Genomic DNA, 24,726 nt, shown 5'->3' with positions numbered 1-24,726 from the left:
GTGTTGAGTACAGCATTTAGAACCTACTAAGCACTCAATAAATACAAGTTGATATTATTAGATATGGTCAAAGATGTGACAGTGAACCCTAGAGAGAATGAAGGCAAAGTCACCAATGGAAGGAGAAAAGTCAAAGTAAGGTGATCTCCGGTGGTCTATATTGCAATCAAATGAGGATAAAGACCAGGAAAACCGTTCCTTTCAAATGGAAGCAGTTGGTGACCAAAGCGCCTGACCTTTATAATTCTTGTCTCTGGTTGAGACTCCTTCTGGATTAAGGAGCAAGACTATGCTCACATAGCTACCCGACCTGTGAATGATATATTATTCATTCACCATCACCAAAAATACCCCTTCAGCAGATACTCTGCCTGCCACAGAAGGAGGAGAGACTCACGGTCTTTAAAATAAGGATACCAGCAAGCTATTTTAACATAGGGGAAAATAGGAAACCACGAATTAACAAAAAATACAATTTCCTGCGATGATTTTTAATAAAGCCAAACACCAAATATTGGCTTCCCTCGCGTTAGAGAAAATGAATAAACATTTTTGCAATGACCTGAAGGCTTGGATAGAATAAATAAATTATTGACACATGAGGAGTAGACAATTCTCCATCCACTGTTGAGCTTTTCATTCTTTGTGGAGCAGATGGTCTAAATAAAGCAGCCAAAAATAACAGGTGGGTTTTATTGCATTAAGCCACCGAAAACACTATGCATCTACAGTTTAAATCATGTTTAAAACAGTCAGTCTTCAAACCACCTTTGAAAATAATCTTTCATATTTATAAAACACCTTTGTCCACCTCACATGATATCAAAACACAAGGCCCAATGAGAGTATGAACACATATTTAGAGACAATAGGGGAAAGACAGATTGGAAGAAACAGCTGCTCTTTATAGAAATGGTTTAATGCAGGGTCATTAAACCATGATGATAGACTCTAACTGAAATGGATAACATCAACTCCTCTGAAACCAAACAGAGATTGGGTCTAAGTCATTGCTGCCAGAAAGATGGTTATCTCACATGTCCGACACATCTCCATCAACCATGTAGAGGGTAACTACAAAGAATTCAACTACAAAGAATTCAGATACAGTATTTCTTCTATAATTTGCCAAAACTGCATGTATTTAATTAGAGAAGTCAAACTGCATTTTATTAACATCTCTTCAACATCATTCTATGTGTTTGTCATACATGTTTTCATATGTGATGTGAGAAGTCATATGTGATGTGAGAAGAGATTAATGACTGAGTCTTCACTAGAGGTAGTGTAGCTTGCTTGGAGATTATTGCTTTTTATATAGTATTCTTTATTAATTACATACATTTGATGACCGGAGTTTTAAAAGTAAAAATCATATCTCCTTTCTCCTTTCCCGAATCTCCTACATCCCTAGGATAACCATCATTAGAGGAACCTTCAGAATCTGTGCTACATTGGCAGTTGAAGGAATACTCAAACCATTAAACCCACAATGAATTTTAAGAATCTTTTACATTTATAAAACATCTTCATCCTTCTTGAATAATTTAAAACCACAGACACCTTCCTGGGTATGAAGCATGAATTATAAAAAATGAGATTATGTTTCTACTTACTACTTGCAACTTGCTTTAAAAAAAAATCAACGTTATCTCATGGATCCCTTCACTTTCTTAGATGGAGATCAAATTCATACTTTTCAATGGCTATACCCTTTCTTTAGAATATGCCATAATTATTTATAAATATGATATAATTATTCCCATATGGAGGGATATTTGTTACTTCCAACTATCACTAAAATAAGCTGCAATTAATACTCTCATTTATATATACTTACTTGTGCACTTGTGCAAGTTTTCTATAGTGTTTATTGCTAGAGAGAGAGATTTGATACATCAAAGATTTTATGGATTTATTTTTATTTTAGGTTTTATTTCAATATCTTTTGGAATAACTATTTTCAAAGCTTTCTCATTTTCTTACACTTTAAATAAGTCATGCTATGCTTTTTTCTTTAAATCCAAAGTGTTTATTTATTTAGAGGACTGCTATTTCTTTTATTCTTTCATCTCAGAGCTGGCTGCATCTGGGAATAAATTCAGAGTTATGTACTGTTGTTGATAGTATGTGAGACAGAGCAGGAGATACATTGAAAGAGAGCAAAAAGTCTAAACTGTAAGCCAAGAGCTCAGAGTTGGCACTGCCTCCAAGACACAATAATCAGTGATATAGCTTATACTAATAAATCACCTGATATAGCTTATATTGATAAGTATAAGTCATATAACTTATATGGATAAATCTCTTAAGTGATATAGCTTATATTGATAAATCTCTCGGACTTTGATAGTCAAACAAAATCTATTTATGTAAGTTCAATACAAATATAGACACTTGCCTAAAGACATATAGAGGGTGGTTTGGTACTGGTGGTATGTTTGATCAAGAAACAAATTCTGAGGGGTACCTGGGTGGCTCAGTGGTTGAGCATCTGCCCAGGGTCCCAAGATCAAGTCCTATAACGGGCTCCCAAGTCCTATATCCCAGAGCCTGCTTCTCTCTCTGCCTGAAGTCTCTGCCTCTATGTGTCTCTCATTAATAAATAAATAAAGTCTTAAAAAAAGAGAAAAATAATTTCTCATTGACTGCAGAAAGAAGATGTGTAGCAACTTGGTTTTGTGGTAGTTGTAATGATATTGTATGAACAAGAAGAAACAGAAATGAGAAATAAAAGGAATTCATTCTTTGAAGAAGACCCTGAAGGATCAGAAAAATGAAAGGAGAACTTTCCTTATAATCTAGTCAGTATTTCCAACTACTCTTATTCCTATTGCTGGTGAAAATTCTTGGCAAGGAATTCAACTATTTTTCCCCCTTCTTAAAGGAAGAGAACCCCCGAAGTGTGATACTCATATCTCAACCTTCTGCACAGTAAAACGTTATCTAAGGGGCAGTCAAGCTACTGACTCTAACACCCCATATTTCAATTCTGTGTGGACTGAAAAGGTTCTTTTTAACAATATCTGTGGAGTCTTACCTTGTGGTCATACTTCTAGTATCAGGGGGCAAGTGATTCTATCCTCCAACTTTCTGAGATGAAGGTGTTTGGAGGAATTGGAAAATTAATCCTGTGTTCTTTATTCCTACAGTGTAGTCTGTTCTAAGAATTTGCTTATTCCTGGGAAAAGGGCTCCCTTCCAACTCTAAAGGAGCTTCATAACAATGAAGTGGTCTAAAACTTTGAATTTAAGCTTCTATGAAAGCTTTTAGGTCAAAGATGATTGAGCAAAGCCATTTTTAAAATTCCACTCTCCTTTCCTAAAACCCAAGTGAACAATGAAAAAGAAAAAAAAAAAATAGAAGAGAAAGACTCTTACTCTTCAGTGAAATAAAGGAACTTTTTACAACCTCAAATTATAAATGCACCTACCAAATATTGCAATGGCTGTTCTTATGTCACAGAAGCATTTACCTTGTTAGGTTTCAGAGAAATTGTAAACAGCCTGACAACTCCTGAAAAGATCTCATAGGAGGCAGCCCCACTGGCTCAGCAGTTTGGCTCAGAGGTTTAGCGTTGCCTTCAGCCCAGGGTGTGATCCTGGAGACCTGAGATCGAAGTCCCACGTTGGGCTCCCTGCATGGAGCCTGCTTCTCCCTCTGCCTGTGTCTCTGCCTCTCTCTCTCTGTGTCTGTCATGAATAAATAAGTAAAATCTTAAAAAAAAAAAAAAGATCTCATAGGGTTGATATAGGATTCAAAGAATAAATTGTATAACAGCAGTTAGAGAAAAAACTTGAGCTAGCGCAACTCACAGAGAAAATATAAAAGAAAACTAAACCATGATAAATATGAAAGTCACATAAGGAATAGTAGAAGTAGTAGTAGCAATGAAATGGAAGAGAACAATTATTGTTGGTATGGTAAAAGACATGGAAGAAAGGGACATCTGGTATACCCACAATTTCTGAAGAAGAGAATGGAACAAATGGGACAGTTAAAATTATAGAGCAGTATCACAGGTGAAAATACCATGGAAATGAGAAAAAAAAAAACTAGAATCTGCAATCAAAAGGGCACATCCTATCTTTAAAAAATATCAGACAGAATTATCTGACACGTTTTGTAAAAGTTACTGTATTTCAACAATTCAGGAAAGAAAATGAGCATGTGTCAAGAAAGGCAAATAGTGTACAAGGGGTAAAAATCAGATTGGCTACAGGCATCTCCCAAGCAATATTCAATTCCTGAAGACAGTGAGCAATATCTACAGTTTCAAGAGAATAATCCAATAGTTTATATTGCCCAAGGTCCTCAAATGAAAGGCAACAGCTATTTCCATGAAGTTAGCAACTTTGTTAACAATGTAAGAACCCAAACAGCCTTAGGTAGAATGAATACCAGGCAGGTAAGGGATGAAGCAAAATAAAAACTCAGATATGGAGAAAACACAGTAAAAAATACTGTGGTAAATAGTGAATCAACTTAAATACAGAATTATGGGAATTATGGCTTCTAATCAAAATGAAAATAGATACCATTGAAAGTAAAAAATTTGATTTTTATAAACCTTTTTACATACGAAAATGTAAGAAATTTTTAAAGATTTATCATTTAGAGAATCTGTTATTTTAGTTTTACTTCAATATATTTTTCTTTATCTAAGTTGTATAATTTCCATTTTAAATAATACTTATAGTATAATTATACCTTTTACACTATTCGTTATTGATCTCTCTATTCGGAGATATACAAAGTGATACTCACAAAGAGTAACTTGAGTAATTTGGAGGTGGTAGAAATTGGTATGGTTCAAAAAAATTTTTTTGCACTTTTCTGAACCACTTGACTTTTTCTTAACAAGCAACTATTAATTTTATGTAAAAAGGCATTTACTTAGCTTAATTTCTTTAAAGCGGGAGAGGAAGTGAGAGAGGGAAGGGGATAAAGTAATAATTCTTTACACTTGCTTTAGAAAACTATAATTCAATCACGGATTTCAAAATCAATCTAAAAATTGGTTACAAAGGAGTGACTGGAAGGCTCAGTTAGTTAAGTGATTTCAGCTCAGGTCATCATCTCAGGAATCTGAGATGGAGTCCTGCATTGGGCTCTGCCGTTGGTATGGAGACTGCTTAAGATCCTCTCTCTCTCTCTATCTCTCAACCCCCTCTGCCCCTCCCCACTCAAAAAAATAGTTACAAAGCCTACTATTCTGTCTAATGTTTTATGTGTTTGAAATTTTCCTTAATACAAAATTTTAAAAGACTCAGTTTGTAGGGACGCCTGGGTGGCTCAGAAGTTGAGCATCTGCCTTTGGCTCAGGGCGTGATCCTGGGGTCTGAGATCCAGTCTCTCATCAGGCTCCTTGCAAGGAGCCTGCTTCTCCCTCTGCCTGTGTCTCTGCCTCTCTCTCTGTGTCTCTCATAAATAAATAAATAAAATAGTTAATAATAAAAAAAAGACTCCGTTTGTAAGTTATTCAATAAAAGTCAAACTTGTGGCCTACTTATAATCTAAGAACTTCTTACTATTGTATTGAAGTTTCACTATGAAAATAAAATGTCCTTTACCTCTGTCTAGGTTGAACTACTGTTTCTTATATTAATGACAAAACTATTAGGCCAATCAAACATGAAAATTGTTAGTAGTATAGCTTTTCAACTACCGAAATGAATTTTATATATACATATGTTTAATTTGAGAAAACCTTATGGTTCTCTTTTTTTAAAAATTATGCCTTTCACTTGTTTTAAAACCAGAATACTTCACTGACAATGTAAGAAGGGAATTAAAAGTATAATGGTTGAGGTTAAATGGGCAGGTGGATTTTGATGTGCTATCTGAAGCTAAAACTATGTTATAAAACTCAGATGATTCTATTTGTTCGGTTGAATTAGTCAGCCTTTGTTTCTCATATGAACAAAATACTTCATTACTGTTTAAAAGAATTTTAGTAACACCCAACAACTTCTTGTAACTGAGAGAGACAGACAGACAGAAAAAGACAGAGAGACAGAGCAAGGCAATTGAATAAAAATTAAAAGAAAACAAATGAAATATGTCTTCTTTTTACAAAAACTTTTAAAGTGCATTTAGTCTCATTCATTAGCCAATTCAATAACAAATAAAAGGCAAGAGAGAAGAGCCTAATGTAACTCTCTGAGATCATGTAATGATCAGATTCATGAAATACTGAAATAGGGACTTTACTCTCCTGCCTCTCATTCCTTGTAGTTGAGCAATGAACAGCAGGACTGCCAGCAATGACAACTGATGACCTTATTGGGTCTCTGAGTGGTCCAGGAAATGTAATTTCAGAGCAGAGAATGAAAAAATATTCTATCCGCCCTTTCCCCCAAAAGGTTTTATGAAGTGCTCACCGAGTCCCTGGAACTATCTAAGGTGTGATATTAATCTATTTAAGCCAATACAATTCCAATTCCTCTATGCCAGTGGTTTTTCTAACTTGGAGACCATGGATCTACTGGTCTATGAATAAGTTTCAAAGGTTCGCAAAATTTCTGCATTTCTATATACATGATTTATTGAAGAGAGGATTCAGAGATGGCAAATGTTCGAGAAGCTCTTTATCTAAATGATACTATAAGAGATAAAGAGTAAAAATATATACATATATACCCATGTTAAATAAAACTTTTTTTAAAAGATTTATTTATTTATTTATTCATGAGAGACACAGAGAGAGAGAGAGAGGCAGAGACACAGGCAGAGGGAGAAGCAGGCTCCATGCCGGGAGCCCAACAGGGGACTCGATCCTGGGTCTCCAGGATCGCACCCTGGGCCAAAGGCAGGTGCTAAACTGCTGAGCCACCCAGGGATCCCTAAATAAAACTTTTTTTTTTTTTTTTGAAATGACAACTCATAAAACTATGGTTCAAAGAAAGCTTCCTAACACATTAAAACAGGAAATAAAGACTTATTCTGTAAGTTTTGCAAATTCTATGTTTGACTCTGCCCACCAAGATGTCTCAGAAACCTGACTTGCTTTATGGGATGACTCAAGAATCACAAATGTACAAACATTCATTGGGCTGGGGGACGTTTTCTCTGACTCTCTAGTGGTAAATGTAGGAGAATAAGCGCAGTTTGAATTTCAGGCTAATCTTTTCCCAAGTGCCCCACTAACAAAATGAAGCTAACATCTATAGAATAGAATGGTACCATTACATTTTTTTGGGAGTCATAGTAAAGCAGCATCTGAGCTATGTCACTCTTTACTTCTTCCCTTAGAATAATAATCTCTTAGAAGCCAAGGAAAAATGTGTGTATCATCATTACTTTAAACTCTATAAATCAACTTCAGGGGTTGTAGATATGAAAGGAAAGTTCGAAAGTCCACCAGTTAGAGTTTTTCAGATTTCTCAAGCAGACATCTTCTGGACCATATCTAAGAGCAAACTGACATACTACCTCCTTCAGAGTAGTGAATCACTGAATAATGGTCTTGTTTGACCTTTTAACTATCTAATAAAGACCTTGTGATTTGATACTAAGGTTTCTAATATTGTCTCATGATATTGACATGTCAGAATTTCAAACCTAACCATTAGAATGTTAAGTTTTTGGAAAAATAAACTACATCAACTTTAGGGGAAAAAAAAAAAAGATGTGATTATGGTAAGTCAAGGAAATAAACTTGAGGTTATAGAGTTCATTCTTTTTGAAACCCCCAAATGCTATACTTCCATTTATGGTCCTCAACCAAAAGACAGTCCTCATATTCTCTAATTGCTGCTCATTCATGATGGGGTATTAACTATAAAAAATAGTGCATCTTTTTTTCATTTTTTTTCAAAATTGCACATAATTTTGTAGGAATGGAGGGAGAAGAGAATAGAGTATGTTAGGTACCCCCCCCCTCATTGCCTATTTACTTTTATTTTGAACCAAATGCAAGAATGCTGTCTTTCTTAACCCCTCCCTGAAGTAGCCCACTTCTAGACTCTGTATTTGTTCTGTCTTACTAAAAAGTAGCTGATATTATGCTACTGTTCTCATTCTCACCCAGAAACATAGGAAACATTCTTCCCTGAGTGAAATTTTTAGGTGGACAGCTATAAAGTAGTCAGTTAAAAGGGCAGTTCCTTTAGACAAAGATGAGACTCCAGTTGACCTACATGGCATTGTCCCACACCAAAGAATGTAATTAATTCCTTTTTAAAAATTACTCTCTACTTTTCCATAACATTGCTATAAATTTGGAACCAACAGGGCTCCAATACCTCAAGCACTGTTCAATGCTAATGATGTCTGGGAGATTCCGTGTTCTGCTTTCCATAAGCAATGGATGTGGTGGCTTTCTATTAACATTCCTAAATGTATTAGAATATAGATTATCACATGAAACATATCCGTCGGTCCATAAAGTTGCTAATGGCCGACCTGCTTGCAAGGCTAATGGTATTAATACATAGGCTTCCTGTGTCTTGGTGGCTGAATTGTTGATCTTTCCCACTTGTGACTAATGAAAAGACACTTGAGTCTCTAACAGAGGTATGCAACACACTAGATTTTTTTTTTAAGATTTTATTTATTTATTCATGAGAGAGAGAGAGAGAGAGAGGCAGAGACACAGGCAGAGGGAGAAGCAGGCTCCATGCAGGGAGCCTGACTGACATGGGACCCGTCCCCGGTCTCCAGGATTATGCCCTGGGCCGATGCAGGCAGTAAACTGCTGAGCCACCCATGGATTCCCAACAGTCTAGATTTATCAGAGAGCACCAAACCTTTATGTTTACTAGTTCTACATTGCAAAGGCACCTGGGTAACTGTAATATTTCCTCCAAGGATAGCGACTATAGCACATTCATAAAAAGCATTATCTTTTCTCAACTCTCTTTGCTTCTCTTTTCTTCCGTCCCTCAACCATTACTCAAAGAACAACATTTCAAAACTTTCATCTTGATAGTGTTGCAGTTTTGAACTTTCAAGAAATGTTCTCATAACCAGCAGATACGGTCCAGGGAAGGTCACATGAGTTGACTGTGGTCACATGATCGTGTCACAGTATTAAATGAGTTTGTAAAACCCCTTGCAGTTCATAAAGTCCTACAGCCATTGTTATGCAGTATTATCACTAACCAGATGGAGTCTCTGGGAGACTTATGGATGTGCCCGAGATCATGCTGGACCAAGTGGCAGATCCATGATTTGGACTATGTCCTTGGAAGCCCAGTAGGTGATCTGGGCAGCCATTTTGTTCCAAAGAACAACTTGTTCAATAAGAAAAGTAGAGATTCTTTGAAGCCCACATGAGAAGACAATGATAGCATGTGATTGGAACACTGCTATGTGACAGTGTGACAGATAAGCTTACTCATCTTTAAATCCCTCTTCAACCGGACTATAACAAATGCCTAACATTTTAACATTAGTAATATATTCCCTTGAGCAAAGACTTATTTTTCAGGCATGTCCATGTTAAAATGCAAATATTCCAAAAAAGCAAAAATTCAAATGAGGAAGAGCGTCCATTTGTTAAATTTACTTTCGGTGCCAGGTGAGAAGAAATTGAACACATGCAGGTGAATGTTAAGTTTGGGAAAAATCTGTTTTAAAGGTGTCAGACTAGTGGGAAGAACTGATCATTCTAGGATGGTTGGGTTTAGATTAAGTCACAGGAAGACTATAGCACTCGTGTGGCTCTCAGGCCTTGGTTTTGAGTCCTTTTATTAGTGTTTTCTTGACCAAGATAAGCGAAAAAGGACACACACACACTAATTATGAAATTATTCATCTCAGGTGCTTTTCTTTCTATTTTGCCTGACCACTCTTACTCACCACCTTTTTCAATCATTCTTTTTATATGTTTCTTGGCAATTCATCTGTGCTGGCAGGAAGCAGTTTAAAGTAATTAGAGGCTTGGAGTCTGGATTAGGCTGGAGGAAGCAAGACCAAAGAAGGTATGTTGGAACCTAGCTGTGATGGAATTACCATACCAAGAATTCTTAATCTTTTCAGTTATACACACATTTATATACCTGATAAAGCCAGTGGCTCCATTTCCCCAGAAAAATGCATATAACACGACACAAAGTTTTAAGTAGAATTTGAAAGGATCGTCAGCCACCTGAATACCAATTTTAAACTGCTAAGTGATCTGTGGAACTCATATTAAAAACTCTTGCACTGGATTCCGGAATTCATGATATAAGCCCATCAGTCCTTTCATTAAGGCAGTACTGGTGCCAAACATAATGCCTGTGCACGTGGTAGGTCCTCAATAACTAATTTTTAAATAAACTACAATAATAACATATATATTAACAAGGAAAGAACAAACCACTGTTTTATGCAAAAGCATGCATTAATGTCAAGAAAAGACTGATGCTGTTGGCAGACAGTTTCCTCTGGATTTCTCAGTGTTTCTGCATGGTTAAGGTTTATGAATAAACAGGATGCTTCACAAACATGCCTTAGAAGCTAGAGACAATATCTCCACAAAGATAGAAACCTCTGGAAACACTCAAGGTAGTTATGTCTTCTTCCACTCTTCCAGAGATAATTGTTTACAGTCCAGGGTAGGTATCTGCCCTTCCCCTGGAGAAGAGTGTTTACTTTGCAGAGTAGAAGTCTGTCTCTCACAGAAGAATGGTAGATGTGCCAGCCGCCCTATGTAAATTCCAACTCTCATGTTTTAGGGTTCCTCTCTTATTCTGGAAACGCAGAGCGTGTAAAGGTAAACATCTGGCTCTCATTCTGTCACTTTGTGGAGGCTGGGGCATGGAGAACAGATGCCAAAGTGCTGTCCCGGCTGCTTTTTTGCTATGAGTAATACACCATCTGTGTGTCTGACCCAGGATCTTGTGTTTGTTTGTCAGTATATATATGTAAAATGATGGCAAGCTAACTTGTTATCTCATGGAAAGGGTATTACAGGTCCTTTCACAGCTGCAGACATAACAGGAAGGAAGCCAGACATTAAGAAAGGAAATTTTGTATGATTTCACTTATATGACATTCAGGAAAAGGCAAAACAAATCTTACAGTGATTAAAGTCAGAGTTGTGTTTTTCTCTGGGGGTCTATCAACTGGAAAGGAAACGGAGAGAGTCTTCTGGAATGTTGAAAATGACCTATGTATGGTTTTGGGTAGTGATTACATGGAGATATAGAGATATAGATATTTAGTGTCCCCTTAGATTTGTATGATTTATTGCATATATGCTGTATATCAACAAAATGTTGCAGAAAGGAAAGACCAGTAGAATAATGCACTATGAATTTCAGCCACTTAGGAAGGCAAGTCTAAGAAGATGGCATACAATTCCAAAAACTTTTATTGGGGAGGTTGACCCAACTTTTAGGGCCTATTATTATTGCAGAGAATCAGAGTGGGTGGGGCATCACCTAGTTAACTATATTCCTACCATCAAAGCAAGGGAATCTGGAGGGCTTGTATGATGATTAATTTTAGGTGTTAACTTGGTTGGGTCACAAGATGCCCAAATATTTGGTCAAATTTTATTCTGAGTGTTTCTGTGAGGGTGTTCTGCAGTGAGATGAACACTTAAATCAATGGACTACAAGTAAAACAAAATGCTTTCTACAATGTGGGTTGGTCCCAACCAATCATTTGAAGGCCTGGCTAGTATAAAAAGACCATCTTCCAGAGGAAGAGAAAATGCTGTAGCAGACTTTCTTTGGACTTATCTACAAAACAGGCTTTACCTGGTTATATAGCAGACAGCTTTCAGACTCGAACTGGAACATCAGCTATCATGAGTCTCCACCCTGCTGGCTCACCCTGTACATTTCGGACTTGCCTCCATAATTGTGTGTGTCAACTCCTTACAGTAAATTTCCTTCCATTCTACTTTCTTTCTTTCTTTCTTTTTCTTTCTTTCTTTCTTTCTTTCTTTCTTTCTTTCTTTCTTTCTTGATAGATAGATGATAGATAGATAGATAGATAGATAGATAGATAGATAGAGATATATTTATCTCCATCCTACTGGTTCTGCTTCTTTGGAGAACTCTAACTCATATAGCTTGTCAGCTGCCAAAGTGTTAGGCTACCACCACTATCACTAATTCCTTGGCCTTCTTGACTGTCATTTTTCCTCCTCACCTCTCAATCCTTACTGTAACCTACTTAAAGTCATATTTTTCTTGTGATTTATTATTTCTAGTCATGCTTGCTTTTTACTTAAGTGGTAGGTGTGTTTAGATAAAATCATTAAAACAAATGTGCGGAGGCTATCATGTGAGTGGGGATTGAGAAGGGTCAAAATCTGGGATGTCACCAAAACGAGTTGAACATTTGTTTGGAAGTCAGTGTTTTTATAGACCCTTTAAATCAGTCTACTTCTCTTTTGGCTTTTTCTTCTGTATTGTGTTGAATTCTTTGTTTTTCTCTTGCTGAATGGGCTGCCTCTGCTGACGTATGACGAGATATAGAATAATTTGGCGGTGGCTATTGACTGGAACATATAGTTCTTTTTGATTATCATGACCCTTTTATAACCACAGGCCCAATCTAATGTCTTTAGGAGGTATAAATTACAGAATATATTTTAAGTTACCATATTTAGCAGCAGCTATTACATTTTACATTTAATCCTACTTGGTCTAGTTCTAAATCCACAACACTAAACATATTCCTCAGTGTTTGCTTTTTTTCTCTTAGGTGACTTTTATACAGCTTTACAACAACCACCATTCACATAAAAGACAAGTTTTGCCAACTATTGTGTTCTCTGGCTCCTATGGTGATTGTGCTTTAAAGAAATTTAACAATCAGAGAAATGTCTCTTTAGATGAAGATGTAAGAGCAGCCATGGTGGCTGCTGACATTTATTGGAATCTACACAGAACTTCTTACCAATAGTGTGTTGAATAGTCTATTTTCCTGCTGGAAAAAAAATAGATTTCATTTTCACCAGCTCAGCAAATTTGGATCTAAAGGTAATTTCTTGAAGCAGGTTTCTAATTTGTCAAATAGCCCACAGGACTATTTTGTTTACATATTCCAAATCCTTTTGTGAAAGAGTAAGGTCTACATTTAATAAGTAATATATATATATATATATATATATATATATATATATTATGCACACTCCCCGGCCATAGCTCTAAGAAGAGGTTGGAAGTCATAAGAATGCACCTTACGGATCTCCAAATGCAGAGAGAATAATTTCCTGATGGCCTCAAGCTTCTGTTGGCTGAGATCCATCTCCATATTCTCACTGAGGCCCTGCTTCCCACCGGCTGCTCCTAGCCACTGATTTGAGCACAGCCTGGATGCTACTACATTCCTGGTAAACAGAGGGCTGCTTTGATGAGTGACCTCAGGAGCTCCCCCTGCTGAACGTTCCTCAGAACTGCACCACAGGTTAGCACCTTCCACCCTACCTTCCCACCTTCCTTGCTTCTCTCTCTTCTCAGGATCCAACCTCCAAGGTGGTCTGATGGCTTTGCTCATCTCCCCAATCGTCCTCCCCATTTCCTCCCACTGGCATTTCTCTTAATAAGTCATTTGCGTGTTTGATTCTTGACATCTTGTTTTTGATACCTGATTCCCAAAGGACCAAGACTCACAAGTGTAGAGTGTGATGTATTTTACACTCGAAAAATATTTATTGAGATGCAGATTTTTTTAAAAAAATTTTGCCTATAAAGAAAGAACAAACTAAGGGATAGCTGATAAAGGGGAGTAGACAAAAGATCATATGAAAAGGGCTGGTGGAGAAACAGAATATCAAAGAGAGGAGAAAGAGATGAAGAAGGAAAAGCCAGAGGCCTCCAAAAGGGAGGTGGAGGCAGATACTAAAAAAGAGGATCAGATGGTAATTGTGATGGAAAGAATATCTGACTTTTCCTGTGTTCACAAACTTGGTAATGCTTCCAAGTTCCTGCTTCTCCTTCACCCCCGGGTGCTATGGATAAGGAGGTGGAGGAGGGGCACGAGGTGCTGAAGAGAACAGATACCCACGTAACACCAGGTCTTTCATCTCTGGTTATTCCTCATGGGGTGGATTCTTCTCATCTTGAATTCAAAAGTTGCTCTAGAGGAGGAACTGGTGTCTGCAATTTCAGATTTCAAAAGGGCAAAAATCAGAGCATTTCTTGGGGAGTTCTTCCAAGCATCTGACAAACTTCACGACTCAGAGATACACCTCTGTGATGACTGATCCTGTTAAAATGCAAGATCAACAAATGAAGGGATGTGAAGAATTATTAAAGACTGAACTATAGCAATGTTTTATTTTTACATGCAAAGGAAATGCAGTAGACCCACGATGAACATTTCGCTCTCATAATTCTCCATGTTCTTTATTCTGTTTTTGGAAAGGCTTCCTGTTTCTGATTTGACAAGCCATCTGCCTTGTTAGTTTTGCTTCCTTTCTCAATTTTGTTTTAACCTTTTAAAATAAGCTCTAGAAGCAGCCCAAGGTAAGGCAAGGAGAAATAATGAAGAAAAACATGTGCAAAGGGCTTTGCTGCCACAAATGTCCATCCCTAGTGTTTTTAATTTGTCAATTTGTTTTGCTTGATTGGAAGTCCACCAAATAGAACATAATTTCTATGCTACTGCCTGTATGCAAATACAATTATTCACTATTTCTTAATACTAAAGTACAAGATAGCTTACTTTTAGAAATCTTGAGGGAAATGCAATTAGGCATTAAAAACAGTTTCTCTTTTCCAGTCGAATGTGTCTTAATAACTTTTATTTATATATCATTTTGTAATAGACAAAGCATTTTCATACGCGTCATTTGATACAACCTTCATATTTACCTACCCAGGGATTAAATCAGGTTGTCACTGAGGATGTGGTTGGTGGATTGTATTTGGTCAAATTTCTACAGATTGTGCCAAGCGACCCCTTCCCCTTGGTTAAACATTAAGTTTACAGGAATCTACACAAATTTCTGATTCTGTCCTACAGACCACAGGTGGAAAACTGACTTAGCCACAGGGAAAAAACAAACTTAACCTGCTCCTTCTTGGTAAACATTTGCATTTTAAGTGCTTTCAATTATCTTTGAAGTTCTTCATTTGATGTATCAGACTCCCCAAGAATGTGGGGGGCCAGGGAAGCATTATTTAGCATGCCATGAGAAGGCTTTGGCAAGTTGCTTAATATGTAAAGGCTGAAAAATAATTACTTTGGCCTCAGTATTAGCAGGTTTTTGTTCTATCCCCTGTGATCTATGAGCAAATTACTTTATTAGAAAATCATTAGAGCATAATTTGCTTCTATATGCTACTGACATCAATTCTCATTTCTTATAATGAAATACAAGTTCTCATGATATATTATTATTGCAAATAGTATGCTGCCAGATATTGATTCGAAATTGTCATTAACCCTAACACCTATGCCTTTCTTAAAATATGTATGAGTTTCCCAAGGTTATGTCACATTTAGGCCCCCTTCACCCTACTGAGACACAAAGTACTCTTTCTAAAGACGGACTGAGATGAGCCTCAGCCTGAATTCCCCCAAACATGTCTTATTTTGTGTTGTCTTCTTTTTATTCTTGAAAACTGGAAAACCCAGCTGAATTTGTTCTGACCATTCTGAATGTGTTTCTTGCTGATACCGGAAATACAATCTGAGCAAAGGCAAATCCTAGAGTTTCAGAGGTCAGAAGATGAAGGGAAGTGTATAATTATGTTAGAAGGAAGGTTTGGAATCAGGACTTTTAAGGAACAAGGATACACAGATCCCCAGAGTTCAACTTTCTGTTAGAATCCTGGTCTGGTCATCAAAACATGCCTTCACAGGCAAATGTATCATTTTCTCAGCTCAGTGTATGCCAAAACTTTTTACCCAGCTTCACTTTTCCAGGTCATTTTATCCTCGGTGGTAGATTATAGCTCTCAGAAAGCTGGGCCTAAGAACCAGTTCTAATGCTTAATGGAAGGAATTCAACGATCAGCCCTTAAATAACTTGAGAAACTGGAATGTGAAGAGGGGGAAAAGGCTTATCATTTCAACATATACATTTGATAAAATGCATGTGGATGTGATGAGTTTGGGCAAAGTGGTTAAGTCTTTTCCTGTATATCCTTTCAAGGTATTAACTTGTTTAAGGTTTAAAAATCATTTTGCACATGCCCCTTTTCTTTATTGGCCATGGTTTCACTTGGCTATAGTCAGGTTAAGAATCAATTCTCTTGCCCTCTTAATGATAGAGCACATTCAAGAGTAGAAAATAAGTCTTTAAAATATCTGATCATCTCAATCACATGGGATTTAGTTGGTATTCTGCTTTGGAAAATCTTGAAATTCAGCAAAGAGTTCTTGACAATGTATTAAAATATTTGCAGCCTCTTACAGGCAGTTTTAACTTCTATCTTACTTTCTTAGAAGCACATGAGTTTAGTCCATGAAACTTTTGCTTTTGTTTTTCATAATAGGAACCTGATATTTTATTTTTAATTTTTTAAAGATTTATTTATTTGAGAGAGAAAGAGAAAGCATGCAAGCTGAGGAAGGGACAGAGGGGGGAGGGAGAGAAGTGAGGGAAAGAATCTAAAACAGACTCCATAATGAGCTCAGAGCCCCATGTGGGGCTGGGTCCCACGACCCTGAGATCATGACCTGAACTGAAACCAAGAGTCAGAAGATCAACCTACTGCACCACCCAGACACCCTTAGGAACTTGAGTTTTTAATGGCTTCCCATTGGGTCACTTGGTTATGGATATTATTAGATAGCGTAATATTTTGTGGTTCTCAGACTGTAGATGATAGGTAAATGTAAGTATTCTGTATCTAATATTGTCTTTCTACAGAAGAGGAATGGGCATGATGATGATGAGCATCCAGTAGCTATTAGCTGAGCTGGAACTAAAATTTTAGGCTTTCTTACTCTGAAAATATTATCCACTCTACCATGCTGTCTCAGAAGCTTATCTCCTAGAAAAGGACTTGCAGGAAAGGAACACTGGATACCCTTCCCTTGGAATCTCCTTTCTGGTCACCTTTTCTCCTGTCCTGGTTCCCAGCACCGGGGAGTGCCCAGCTGACATCATCATGATAGATAGTTATTTGTCTAGGCTACCAATTGAAAATCACCTGAAGAGTTTTGAAAAAAAAAAAAAATATATATATATATATATATATATATATAATAAATATATATATATATATGGCTTCCATTTCTAGCCATAATGGAACAACAGCCTTGAACTTGCTCTACTGCTGTAAAATAAGTATAAAACCAGACAGAGCATATAGGACAACCGTTTTGTTTTGTTTTGTTTTGTTTTGTTTTCGCACTGGACAGTCAGAGCCAGAGAACTGTGGTATTTGAGAGAGTGAAAAGTCAAGAGATATGACCCATTTTTGCCTTGGTGCTCCTTCCCCAGCCTGAGAACAGGCAGGCGGAGCCCAAGCAGCTATGTTGCTGAACCAAGGAGAGGAGATGGGGAGTGCACGTGGAGTCTGCTGATGCCACTGGGGTTTGTGCAGCAGGACATGAGAGGAGGTGATTTTGCAGGTGGCAGTCCCAAAAGACAGCATGGTCTTTCCCTGGAAGAATCTATAAGCAATCTGCCCTGAGTGTTCAGGGTGCTGTGAGGTCTGACCAAGCTGTTGCACAGAGCCAGAGATGCTTGGAACCCCAGAGGCCATGCACTGTTGGGAGAAGTTACTGGGCTGGACTGGCTACACAAGGGCTGCATTGTGTTCTGGCAGGTAGTGAGATTGCTACTGTATCCCATCAGATCTATCAAATTTAGTTGTATCTTTGGCTAAACTAGGTCTATCGTGTTTTATTTTCTTTGTCCAAAATTATGGTACTCCCTTTAAGGCACAGTCCTGACTGTCATTACATGGCCTCTCTGGGGCTCAACTGAATGCCCTCCCCACACCCATGCAAAGAGAACCACATCTATGCACATCATAGTCAACCTGCTGAAAACAAAAGATGAACAAAAAATCTTAATAGTAGCCAGAGAAAGAACACACATCATATCCAAGTGAACAATGACACAAATGATGGCTAACTTCCATTAGACATAATGGCAGCCATAAGCTTGTGAAACAGCATATGTGAAGTGCTGGGGAAAAAAAATAGTCGAACCAGAAATCTCTCCTTCAATAATGAGGGTGAAATAAAAATGTATTCAGTTAAATAACAGCTTAGAAGAGTTGCCTGCATACCTGTGCTATGGAAAATGCTAAGGAAAATTCTTCAGGCTGAAAGTAACTGTTATCAGATAGAAACTTATAAATAAGTTAGGAATTAAATTAATTAAATTATAACTAAATGAAGAATTAAGAGAAGTGATCAATATGCGGGTAAATGGTACTTCTTTAAAAATAAGACTATTTCAGGCAGCCCGGATGGCTCAGTGGTTTAGCACCTGCTGTTGGCTCAGGGCATGATCCTGGGGTCCTGGGATCGAGTCCCACATTGGGCTCCCTGCATGGAGCCTGCTTCTCCCTCTGCCTGTGTCTCTGCCTCTCTCTATCTCTGTGTTTCTCATAAATAAATAAAATCTTTTTTAAAAAAATAAGACTATTTCCAGTAAAAATATTTACTGTGTGCATATAGAAATAAAGTATATGACAATAAAAGCACAAAAGATAGAGCATAGGTGAAATCATATTGTTATGAGGTTCTTAGAACAATATTAATTTTAAGTAGGCAATAAGAAGTTCAGCTGGCATATTGTAATTCCTAAATAGCACTGATACATATATGAAAAAATATATCCAAACACAATAAACAAAATAAAAAAATTTAAAAATACATAGCACAGTTACATATACAAATTAAAAATATATATTTATACTTCATATTCATATATATATATATATATATGTGGATATATTAAAGAAAGGAGGGCAGAAGAACAAAAGAACCAAAAAGAGATAGGACAAATAGAAGACAAAAAGTTGGTAATATCAGTCCGGTTGTAGCACAACAATTACATTTAATATAATGGACTCCACAATTTCAAAAGCAGTACCTAACACTCTCTGCAACTGATGTATTTAATGACACTGATAGGTTGAAAATATAAAGATGGAAAAAGTGAACAATAAATGTAAATGGTGAGCATAGAAAATTTGGCGTATTTGGTTTAATGTCAGATAAAGTAGATTTCAAGAAAAAGTATCACTAGTGCTAAACACTGTCATTTTATATTGATAATGGTCAACTCATAAGAAAGACATTGCAATCCAAATGTGCACATACCTAATATTCATTCAGAGCTCTAAGGTAAAGCTCTAAAATGAAACAAAAAAAAACCCTGATAGAACCTAAGGAGAAATAGACAAATCCATAATCACATTTGGAAATTTTATAACCTTATTTTATAGTTGTAGAGAAATCAGACCCCCCCCCCCCGCCACCAATGTAAGAACATAGAGCATTTGAACCACATAAAATACTAACTCAATCTGATGGCAATTTATACAAGTACACCCCACAACAACAGCATACCTATTTTTCTGAAGTTTTCAAAATAGAACTTATAATGAGTCATAAAATAAGTCCCAATAAGTTCAAATGATTGAAATAGTACAGCATATTTTCTCCAACAAAAGCAGAATATTCTTAGAAAACAATGATAATAAACTATTTAGAAAATCTGTATGTTTTTGAAAATAAAACAAGAAACTTCTAAATAACTCATGAACAAAGAAGAAATAAAAAGATAAATTAGGATATATTTTGACTGAGCAATAATGAAAATACAACATATTTACATTTGGGGGGATTCAACTGAGAGAGCGCTTAGAGGGAAATTTGCTTTATTTATTTATTTTTATTTTTTTATTTTTTATTTTTTGGAAATTTGCTTTAAATGCACGTGTGGTACAAAAGAATTGTTTGAAAAAAAAGAATTGTTTGAAAAAAAAAGAATTGTTTGAAGTAAAAAAAAATCTAAGTTTATACATGGAGAATCAAGGAAATAAAAAGAGTAAACAGAACCCTATGAAAACTGAAGGAAGTTAAAAATAATGAGAAGGGCAAAAATAAGAGAGAAAAAAATCCCAAAGTTTTAAAAGTATTTCATTCTTTGAGCAGCTTAATAAAATTGGTAAACTGTTTGCAAGATTGATAAGAAAAAAGGGGAACCTGCTAATTAACAATGTGAGCATCAAAGCAGATCGTATAGACCTTAAGAACAGTGAAGATATTATTAAGAACTTTATGTCAATACATTCAAGAATTTAGGTAGAATGGAATCATTCATTCAAAAGCACAACTTACCAAATCTGACACAGAAATGGAAAACAGAAAAAGTCTTTATATATAAAAGAAATTTAACTTAAAGTAAAAGTCCATTGAAAAAACTCAAAAAAAAAAAATAGAAAAGAAAAGAAAAGAAAAAAGAAAACTCCAGACCTTGATGGATTCACTGGTAAGTTCTTTCAGGTATTTAAGTCAGAAATAACATTAATATTGCAAAATATCTTTCAGAAAACAGAGGTGGGGGGAATAGTTCCTAACTCATTTATGAGTTCATCATAATTACAGACCGATATTATTCATAAGCATAGATGCAACAATCATTAACAAAATACTTTTTTAAAATACTTTTTTAAAGATTTTATTTATTTATTCATGAGAGACAGACAGAGAGAGAGAGAGGCAGAGACACAGGCAGAGGGAGAAGCAGGCTCCATGCAAGGAGCCCGATGTGGGACTCGATCCTGGGTCTCCAGGATCACACCCCGGGCTGAAGGCAGCGCTAAACCGCAGAGCCACCCAGGCTGCCCAACAAAATACTTTTAAGTTGAATCTTAAAATATCCAAAAATAGGATGATTTATTTTGTTTAATTGAGGCTTGTCACAAGAATATAAAACTGGTTTGTTACTCAAAAAATTTGCACTGTATTTCATCATGTTACTAGAAAAAGGAGAGAGATCTTATAGTTACTTTTATAAATACAAGGGAAAGCATTTGACAAAATTCAAAATTTATTCCTGAAAGGACAGAAAGCTAAGATAGGAGGTGAATTTGTCAATCCAATAAAGACTGTCTATGAAAAACACACAGCCAACATCACATTAAATTGTCAAATGTTTAGCACTTCCTCCATAGAAGAAAAGCAGCATAAGGACATTCATTCTTACCACTTTTACTCAACATTGTATCATATGTCCCAGCCAGCGAAATAAAGGAAGAAAATGAAGTAAAGGGCAGAAGTATTATAAAGAAAAAATAAATTCTGTTATTTAAAGATTGGCAGGAGAAGTTGCTTACTGTGGAAATCTGAAAGAATCTGCAAAATCTACTAGAATTAATAAGTAATCTGAGCAAAGTTGCAGTGTATAAGGGGTGAAAGATCAATATACTTCTATTTTCTAAGAAAATACCTATTGGAAAATGAAGTTAAATAAAGATAAAGATATTATTCACCACAGTTTCAAAAAATAAAATAATCCAAGATAATTTAACAAAAAAGATGTAAAATTTCTATAATTGAAAACTAAAAATATTGCTGAGAAATATAAAGGCTTAACTTAATGGAGAGAGAAGTCATATTCATGGATGGAGAGACACTATATTATTAAGATATAAATTTCCTCCAAATCAATCTATAAATTCGTGAAGTTCTGATCATTCAAAGGAATTCTGAATCTGATTCTAAATTTTATAGGGAATAACAAAGACTCAACCAATACAATCCTTAAAAAGGAAAATAAAGTTGGAGCGCTTATATGCTTATACTACCTGATATCAAGATTTATGACATACAAAAATGAAATAGCCAGGACAGTGTGGTAAGAGCAGACAGATAGATTAATAGAACAAAATAAAGGGTCCAGAAACAGATCCGATTGATTTTCAGCAAAAGTTCCAAGGCAATTCAATGTAGGAAAGAAAATCTTTTCAGTAGTGATAAAAAACTGGATAAGTGCACAGAAAAGTAAGCTTAATCTCTTTCTCGTAGCATACACCAGAGTTTGACAAATTTTTCTGTAAGAGGTATGATCATTAAAATAAGTATTTTTAAATTGCGGGGCCATCTTTGTTACAGCTATTGAACTCTCTCATTGTAAGGCAAAAGTAGCCATAGATAATATGTAACCACATGAATAAAACAGTGTTACAATAACACTTCATTTAAAAAAGAGCTGGTGACACAGACTTGGTCTACAAGCTCCAGATCAACTCTTGCCATTAAAAAAAAAAAAAAATTAAGTGGATCACACATTTACAACATAAGCTAACATTGTAAAGTTTCTAAAGCAAAATGTAGACTATCCTTGCAAACTTGAAGTAAGCGAAGATTTCTGAGATGGGACACAAAAACTCTAACTATAAAAGAAAAAAGTAAATTGGATTTCATCAAAATAAAAAAAATCTATTTATTAGAAGAAACCATAAAGAACATATAAAAGACAATCCACAGACTAGGATAAAAATTTAGCTAGAATTAAAAGCACTGACTACATCATCACATAAAAACCATTTGCAAACATTTGTCAATACTCATGACAAATATGATTAGTGCATTTCATTATTTGTAATGAATTATTTGTAATTTTTTTAAAGCACACTGCCCTTTAGCCTTTACATTAAAAACAAATTGCAACCTTGAATCCACAGCTTCCTTCCTCTACTCCCCTTCCTTAGATTATGAGTTGGTAGTTGTAGGTAGAGCCATAGCCATGACCGACTTATGGGATCTGAGGGGACCAGTACAAAGTGAAAATGCATGGTACCCTTGTTAGGAATCATTAAAATTGTCAACATGGCAACAGCAGAGCATTGACTTAAGAGAGGAGGTTTTCCAAGCATGGCCCTTTGTGACAGCACAGATGGCATGCCCATGAAGTCCGCTCTGGCCACAGAAATCATACCTTTAAAAAGCTCTCTGATGATTCTTATGAGCAAATTGAGTTGAGATCCATTTGTAGCACACTGACCTGCAGACTCCCTTGGAGTGACCTGTAAACCGGTACAAATTTCAACAATTATGCACTTGACTGGGAGTTGACTCCTATTTCAAAAAATTAAGATACTATTTAATCAATAAAATACATTTTAACATTACCAAGTTAACATGCATTTTACTGTTATATGTGAATAAATTCTAGAAGCACACTACCTTATGATCAAAGGGAAAGCTTGCACGTAAAAAAGTTGGGATTCACTGCTTTGTTTATTACCTATGACCATGCGTAGGGATTCTCTCATAAACACTGTTGTCTTCTGTAGGCCCATCAATAGGAATGGAGTTCCTTTTCTACTAAAATACCCATTCACTATATTACATTCCTAGTAATACAATTCAAAAAGTTAACGGGTCATATCCTAATTATTTATTTTCTAATGAACATCTTTATAATTCCTACCTTAGCCAAAAGGCTATTGCAAAACCCCAAATATCCTAGATCAGCAGATGACAGGAAACTGGAAAATGTGTACTAGGAAGTGATTCAGTGACAGGAAAAGATAGCTCAAGAAAAGCAGTGCTCTAGGTTACCATTATTTAAATAATTTAACTATATGCAAGTTATTTATTTAGTAAAGAATTTGTTAGAAATGCTTAACAAAAGTATAGTAAAACTTCTATATGCTTAATGAAAGTTGAGTAAAACTTTCAAATGGCTAAAAGAAGAAAACCAGGAGATTATGCATGTACTTTTTCTGTAAACACATTCTTTTTTTACTCAACAATGTGTTTTTAGCCATCTATGATATGTCTGGTTTTGTTCTGGCTGCGGGGATTTTATCAGTAAATGACAGCACCAGCCTGCCATGGATCTCACATGCCAGGCAGGGGATTAGGGATGGTTGGTAAAGCAGATGAGGGTTTCACATTACTGAGTCTTAGTGCTCACAAAAATCATTTAAATGAAAAAGTCATACAAATATCAATCCAAGGAAAATAGAGTGAAGGGAAAATATGTAACACCCAGGATAGGTTCATACATAATTTTGGAACATCAAAAGTTTGAAAGAAAAATATTTTGACTTTTGAGTAGTTCATCAAAATAATACAAATAAACTTCTTGGGGCAAATGAAAATTAAGGCAGGATTGCATGTACTAAACATTGGGAGCAGTGGGAAAAGTGAATCCTAGGAATAATCTATTTCCTTTGAAAATATTGGAAATTCTACTTGTGTGACCTATAGCCTTGTATATTGGGGCTAACCATTGCAATGCAAAACAGATGATAAGTGGTTTACTATTTTCCCAGTTGAAAGGGTTTTTTTTTTTTTTTCTACTGCCTTTAAAACATCTTTTAAATCTTAAGAAAATGTATATGGTATCAAAATATTTGTTGAGTGCTCACCGTATTCTAGGTACTATGATAACTGATTTATGCACATTACCTTTTTCTGTCCTTCTGACTCATCTGTGAAGTAGTTTTATTAACTGAGAATTAGAGGAATGTTTACCCACAATTCCAAAGCTGGGAAATGGGAGAGCCATGATTCAAACCCAGATTCCTGTGACATGAAAACACTATTCCATATATCACATTTATATGCTCACCAGAGCCTGTGAGCCTGTTGTTGATGGGATACATTCATTTGTTCACTCAACAAATATTTAATTGAGCATCTACTATATATATTAAGCAAGTCTTTTGCAGTCTATCCTATAGCTCATTTAACCATCTTGACGACTAGAAGTACTTTTCTTTCTCCCCATCATTGTAGAGATAAAAAATTGGCTAAGAAGATGTGACTTATAGAGATCTTGTGGCTGGTAAATGGCTTAGCCTGGTTTGAACTCCAGATCTGTCTTATTTCACAGTTTATCATTAT

Source organism: Canis lupus, chromosome 7 (genome assembly GCF_011100685.1).
Source record: "Canis lupus familiaris isolate Mischka breed German Shepherd chromosome 7, alternate assembly UU_Cfam_GSD_1.0, whole genome shotgun sequence".
Classification (NCBI taxonomy): domain Eukaryota; kingdom Metazoa; phylum Chordata; class Mammalia; order Carnivora; family Canidae; genus Canis; species Canis lupus.
Note: the sequence above shows the minus strand (reverse complement) of the source record.